The sequence below is a fragment of the Acanthaster planci genome, linkage group LG06, assembly GCF_054643075.1.
Source record: "Acanthaster planci isolate LZ-2023a linkage group LG06, COTS_SCS, whole genome shotgun sequence".
Classification (NCBI taxonomy): Eukaryota; Metazoa; Echinodermata; class Asteroidea; order Valvatida; family Acanthasteridae; genus Acanthaster; species Acanthaster planci.
This window is the reverse complement of record NC_141782.1, coordinates 13,533,755-13,541,293: the sequence shown is the minus strand read 5'-3', so window position 1 is coordinate 13,541,293 and position 7,539 is coordinate 13,533,755.

Below are 7,539 nucleotides of genomic sequence, written 5' to 3'. Positions count from 1 at the left end.
TTGCTGTGCTTTTACATATTTTTTAATTAATGTAATAGCCTTACGATGCACGTAGTAATAACGAGATCAAAAAGTATATTCTGAAGATCAAAATTGTCACAGGGGATTGTATTCATTTGTATTATTGACAAATAATTACTGGCTTTTTAAAAACGAAGTCGTACATTAAGTCATGCCGTCGTTGCGTCGCGTCGTGATGTCGTGTCCTGTCGTTGGGTCGTACTATCTCGCTGTGCCGTCGCGCCGTGCTTTCGACCTGTTGCATCGTGGCCTTCAGCCGTTGCGTCATGCAGTCGCGTCGTGCCCTCGCGTTGTGCTCTTCCAGTCACCTCGTAATTATTGGTGGAAATAGGGGGCGCCCTTAGAGACGGAGTTAATTCCATACCAACAGATACCATTTCAAGATCAAATCTTGGCCCCGGGCACGCACATTATTTATTCCTGGACTTGTGGCATGCGCCCTCTATTGGGCTTAGTAATCGCCAGCCATTTTTAGAAACAGTAAGGCACGACGGTACGATACGACTGACGACGAAACGACGCAATAGGCCGACACAACGGTGCAACGACACGACGCAACAGCAAGACATCAAGACGCGACAGCCTAACCCACACTGTGTAAAACCATACAATGACAGGCGACGAGACAGCACGAGGCGACGCCACGACGGCACGATGCAATGCAGCGTAAAAGTAATCAGGAAGGAGGCGACGCCACGACACGACGTAGCCGTCGTTGCGTCGAGGCAACGAGACGACGCGACGCGATTTTGGCAGCTATAATGTAGAACACCATGCGTCCGGTAAAAGTAAGGATAAACTTCGGAAGAATGCAGCGGTGGAATGTTGAAGGCTGCAAAATAAAACTTCCCCACAATCTCCCCGAATGAAGTTATCAGTATTTGTATACGTATTCTCCCCTTCCCAACTTGCAGTTTTGGCCAAGCAGGCCACTCAAGGACACCTGTGGTTTGGTGACACACGTATAGAGGCAGACTATTGCAAATTTAATCCACCAATACTCACACGGATCTTTTTGAAACGTCTCTAACAGTATCATTTGGAATAAATACACTCCCACCCATTGGCAAAATACAAAGCCAGTTGGAAAGCTAAGGCAAATTTTGTTTTTAATTTGGCAATGTATTTGATTGGGTTTTTTTCACAACTGTTGGCCTAAGGGCCAAATGTTATGTGAATTTATAACATTAAAAGGTTAAAAACATTAATTAGCAACCAGAGATCACGCACACAGATTTTTTTTTAAATTAAAGTAGAGACTGATGAAGACCCTCAAAAGACAAACACACACCTATGATAAAAATCTGTAAGTTATAACTGTTGCAGATAACCAGCTAAACTTTACTTCTGTTCAAAACTATACAAAAGGAAATGAACAAGAAAAGATCTTGTATCAAAAACAATCTTGCTGCAATATCTTTTTTATTAGCAAAAAAGATTCATGGAATAATATACATGCACGGCAAGTTAAGATACTGTCGCACTGCATTTTATTATTTTTCATGTGAACTACTGAAAATCTGTTATCACAATCATGATCAGTCAACTCTGGCTTGGGAAACCTTTAAAAAAATATCGAAGTGAAGACAGCACAACGACTGAGAACAGAATTATATGGCAGTGGTTACTGAAATTTTGAGGCTTAGGAAATACCGTGTATGATTTTCAAATGGCTTGCCTCATTTGGATTTTGTTGTAAATGTACTTTTAAATGAAGTAAAAAATTAACAAAGATCAAAAGTTTTGTCCTTTTCTGGCCGGACGCATAATGCATTAAAAGTGCCTTTCCCAACGCGCATTAGGTCGACAGCTCAGATTTCGCCTACGAGTATTGCGATTGGCCCACGCGTTCAAAACTCTTGGGGACGCATTGCTGTGAATCGACCGTATCCACAGACATAAAACCGTGTGTGACCATCATTGATCTCCATTGTATGATGGAGATCAATGGTGACCATCCTCGACTCCATGGGCTGCATGCACGTTCCTTCACTAGATCGCGCAAGGCATGGTGGGAACCAACATTGCTTTGCAAGATCGAACCCATGCAAACGAGGTTGGTGTGTGACCGTATTCAAATGCCGCATCCTTAGACACCGCACGCGAGCGCTGTATTTGAAGACGTGCGACGCGCTCTGTTCAGTGATGGAGAAGAAATGTAATTTTGTCTTTGCACGTCTCAGATAAATATATGCACAGTATGGTTTGCATTATCAGCTCAGTGTTCCTAATTCTTCAACCTTTTGACACTGAGACAGTGGCGTCCCCCTCCCAATTCCGGACGCCCCCTTGCCCCCCCCCCGAAAAAACAAAACAGTAATGGTGAATTTTTGTAACTCCAAATCCCAATATTAAACTTATGGCCGATGAGGCACGGATTAACCAATATGACAACATTAAATTCTAGTCAGATCAAAATGAAATGTAACGTGGTTTGGGGGGGGGCTGAATGGGCGATGCACCTTTTGCGGCGAGTATGGGATAAAAAAGCAAAAGTTTTACTAATTTGACATCCGTTGCATTCTCGATGTCATTTTCTTTTGTTAGAATTCCCGCAGGGATTGCTGGTGTCTTTTGAGTTGATTTGATCATTTTCGTGCATATATTTTTCGGGCAGACCTGATAGGCCAGTGATGGACCAACCAATCACAAGAACAAGCAGCAGTTGCAACGTTGGGTGACCCAAGAAGATAGGGGGCGTATTTTTTTGTGAGAATTTCTCTTTGAAAATGCCAGATTATTCTGCAGTTGAGAGCAAACGAAGTTTGTTGTCATAACAAATGAAAATGTATTTCCAACAATAAAAATAGGGAGGCGAGTGCCATCCGACTGCGCCCAACCCTGGATGTGTTACTGTTGAGTTATCGATAACAAATATTCACTATACACCTCATGCACAGGTTTCACACTGAGATCACTTAGAAGAAATGAACACAAACACGGTTGGGGTAGCTTTCATTGTCGAAAATTTAGGAAATTAAGGTTATAAATGAAAATAAATCAGCATCAATCCTTTAGCTCACTGTATTCATACCTAAAAAAAAGGTGAGGGGTATTTTTACCCAACCTTGTATGCCGAGGGATGCTGTTGGGCAAGCACAGCTGGAGGATCCCAGCATGAGTTGGATTGATAAATCTCAGGAGGAGCTGAGCAGTAGACCTCTTTGGGAAACTGTTTCAGGCACCTCGGCTGCCCACAAAACACTATGGTCCCTCTGGGACCAGTTGCAAATGCGCAATGGGGTGCTTTGCAGAAGGTGGGAGTCCGACGATGGGAAGTCAGTCACATGGCGACTGGTACTTCCGAGGAAGCTTCAAGAAGAGGTCCTTCGTGAGCTTCATGGTGGTCGGACGAGCGGTCACTTGGGTGTCACAAAGACACTGGCCAAGGTAAAAATGCGGTATTACTGGCCGGGAATGACCGCTGACGTGAGGTCTTTCATAAGACAGTGCGAACTTTGTGGGAGGAGGAAGTCTCCTGTAAAGAGGAGAGTTTCCCCCTTACAACAGTACGTGGTTGGCGAGCCCATGGAAAGAGTGGCTGTGGACTTGCTGGGGCCACTGCCCCGGAGTGACAGTGGCAATTCTTGGATCATGGTGGTCGGGGATTACTGCTCCAAGTGGATGGAGGCATATCCCCTACCCGATGCCAGGGCTGAAACCGTGGCAAATAAATTTGTCACCGAGTTTGTCTGTAGGTTTGGGATTCCATTGGAACTGCACTCGGACCAAGGGACAAACTTTGAGTCGGCTGTCTTTGCTGAGATGTGTCGGGTTTTGGGCATATCCAAAACTCGAACTACAGCGTACAACCCAAAGTCCGATGGACTGGTTGAGCGATTCAATAAGACTTTGGTCAACATGGTTGCTGTGATGATTGAACCAAAGAGGAAACAGCGTGACTGGGATGAGTGTCTGCCATATGCATGCTTTGCATATCGGTGCACTCCCCAAGAGTCGACTGGTGAGTCTCCGAATATGATGATGCTAGGAAGGGAGACCAGGTTGCCAGTGGACTTGGTAATTGAGGGTCCTACCGTGGAGGACCCGGTAAAAACAGATTTTGCACGAGGGTTGAGGCAGAAACTGCAGGAGGCTCATAGCAGAGCTAGAGAGTGCCTCAAACAAAGTGCCAGGCATCAAAAGCGGAACTACGACCGCAAGGTGCATGGAGGAGGGCTGGAGGAAGGTCAGTTTGTCTGGCTTTTCAACAAGTCCAAGAAGAAAGGGAGGTCCCCGAAGTTAGAACTTCGCTGGGATGGACCATTTCTGGTGGTCAAGAAACTCTCTGATGTGACTTACAGGATTCAACGGAAGCCTGGAAGTAAGGCTTTTGTGGTTCATGGAGACAGGCTCAAACCATACACTGGCGAGACCCTAAAACCATGGCGATATGAGCCGAAGGTGATTGAGGAACCCTTGATGCAGGAAATAGCAAGGGGTCCCCAATCTATTGGCGTAGAGCTTGTACATGATGGAGTAAGTAAGGTTCATGGAAGAAGTGAGGAGCCTCCTGAGGCTCAAACGGTTGGTCCTTCAGGATACAAGGACGAGGGGAATGGCCCGACAGAAGCTCCCAGAAGGTACCCTCAGAGGGAACACCGGCTCCCGGCACGATATAGGGAGGATTTGGGGAAACTATAACTTGTGTTAAAAGTTCCCCAGGAGGAGCAGACTGACAGAGACGAGGAAGGGAAACCAGCGAAGAGGATGAAGGTTGCAACCATAGAAGAGAAGATCTTCCGCAAAACCTTCCTCGATGGCAGGCTGATTCGAGAAGAAGTCCACCATCAGGCATACCTGGGACCTGTTGATGCTAATGAGTATCTCACAGTTGCAGAAGACAGCACTTAATTTTTATTTGCTTCTACCTTTTGTCTATGACTAGAAAGGAAAAGCACTTTGTAAATATGTTTTGCTTGTGTTGCAGGTTAAAGTTAACTTATTTCTGCAGTGTATTTTGAAGTTTGAAGTGTTGAGAATCACTAAAGGTTTTGCTACTAGTTGAAGTTTATTTTTATGTCAGAAAAAAGGACGTTTTAATTGTATAAATAGCTGGAGAAATTTGAGGTATATTATGAACTTAGTGGAGAGTACACTTGTGAATAAATTATGCTAATTGTAACGAGGTTTATTAGGTAAACCTCAGGTTTGTTTTGTATAAAGTGAAAGATTTCCACATTGTGTAAGTAATGTATATCTGTACTTATAACTGGTGTGAGGTTTATGGACCTCATGGCAGGGGTTATAACTGTATAAGGTTTATTGATCTTGGGGTTTAGGTAGACCTCATGTTGTTGTTGTAATTGTATAATAGAGCCCTGTTTCTTATAGTTTTAGATTAAGCCATTTGGCCCGGGACAGACCATGCTTAGCTGGGGCCTGTGCGACGAAACAGGGGTAGGCTTGAATGCCAGTCTAAGTCATGAATTATTAAGCATTGCGTTGTCCAATCAGGGTTGCATAGAGTACTAGGTCTGGGCGCTTGCGGCGTGCTTAGAGCGCGCACAATCAGTTTGTGGGTTTCGCTGCTGGGTCGCAGAGTGGCAGGATCGTGGAGGACGCTTTCTACCGTTCTGTGCTGTGACTGTGCGAGGTATAGTGTGGACGCTGCACCTGGGGCGCTGCGTGTAAGTGACTATAACTGGTAGGTGTGGTAGCGAACCGTATTGGGTCTAAATTACTTTAGTGATAGAGCTGAGTGTCGTGAACCTAGGCTGGGAGCTAGTGGTGTTTGCTGTTGGATTGCTTGTCGTCTGTAAGCACTGATAGTGGGGGAAGACAATCTTGTCATTGTGCTAGCTAGCCTTCAGGTTTACTTGATGTACTCAGATCGCTGTGAGGGTAATTTCCCTTTCGTTAGATCGACCCTGTTTTGCATGACACTCTGTGTTATTTGTGTGAGGGCTATCACTTTTTAGTGAGGTAACCCTTGGGTTGTAGGCTAGCTGTGTTTAAGTTAGTCGGGTGGTTAGTTAACCACGTGAGGCATATTGTATTGCCTTGTGAGGTGTATTGTGTACATAAACCTTGTGTAATTTACATACCTTATTGATTTTTATTGCAATAAATCAAATACTTGATTATTGTCCTTGGAAATCCTGTGTCACTGTGAGGTTTATTTAGGTTTCCCTGTGTTTCGTTACTGTATTGCCAGATAAATCCAGTCTTTCCTAATTGGTGGTAAACTTCCACCCAACGAACTGCCCGTAGGCTTAGTCCGCCGTTCGTTAACTGATATCCCCCCTTGCGTCAGGATAGCCGCTAATTCTTGCGTAAGGTTAATAAATATATTTGTGGGGTTGGGCCAGGTCAATTCCATCCCTGATCCGGCCAGTTACTGGGTCCACCACAAGAGGTGTCAGTTGCATTCGCCACAGAACCCATGCACCGTCTTACGATTTGAGAGCCACAAGCTTAACCACTCGGCCATTGAAGAGATACTGCTTCTCCCTTTTCATGTTAAGGAGATAACAAAGTCATTAACCTTACTGCACAGGCTGTTGCTGTGTAAAGGCCGAGTAATCGAAACGCTATTCAGTAATGCTTCAGGTAGCAAAGTATACATTAACACAAACAATGGTCATCCACATTAAATGTTCTCCCTGACAGCTTCTCTTCTCTATTTTTAAATGAACGCGCAAACGTGGGCAAGGTCCCGCACCACGTCTAGCCTGGTCTACATATCCGAACTCTTTCATTGTGTTATATGAATAACAAGCCATTTTTTCGGGGGGGGGGCTTTTTCTCTCGTTTTCTTTAATAGCATAAAAAATGACAGCCAAGAACCCGATACTTCTGCTAAATCACGTGTTGTGTTGTGGATCTGATCTGTGGTGTATAGCTCTTCAGATACATTGTCCTTTCGGAGAACCTCTCTACAGCAAATTCCTTCACTATAAATATATGGTTGAACAAGCTCTCTTCCTGTCATGTTATAATTCATTTGCAACATTGTAGACCTTAAATTGTCGTATTTTCAGTTGTGTGAAATGTTGATGTGAATACATTAGTGTGCTTCTTCGCATTAACCCTCCTCTGCTAAGATGCATTCTTGACACAGTTTTTGTCATATTAGTCAAAATCAAATTTCCCATATGTTAAAACAGAAGGGTTAATACTTCCATTTTCCCATCAGTATGGAGGACGAAAAGTGGCCATTTGCTTTTCTGCTATCAGAATGGTAGAAAAGCAGATTTTATGTTCTGATAACGTGCACTTTCGACTTTTCTACTTTTCTGCCAACTCAAGAAGCAGAACGAACATTGTTTGGTTATGCATTTTTCTATTTATCTGCTTTCCTGCTTCAAGAAAAGCAGATTTTACTTTTTCTGCTTTTCTGCTTTCGAGCAGGCAGAAATTTGGATCGAACATTTTGACAACAAACGTGAATTTAACTTTTCTACTTTCGTGATACCGGAAAAGCAGATTTTACATAGGTGGACTGAGGTTAGGTATACGTTTTAGGAGTTATATTGGAGTTAACTGCAGAATGAATTGAGATTTGGTATATGTTTT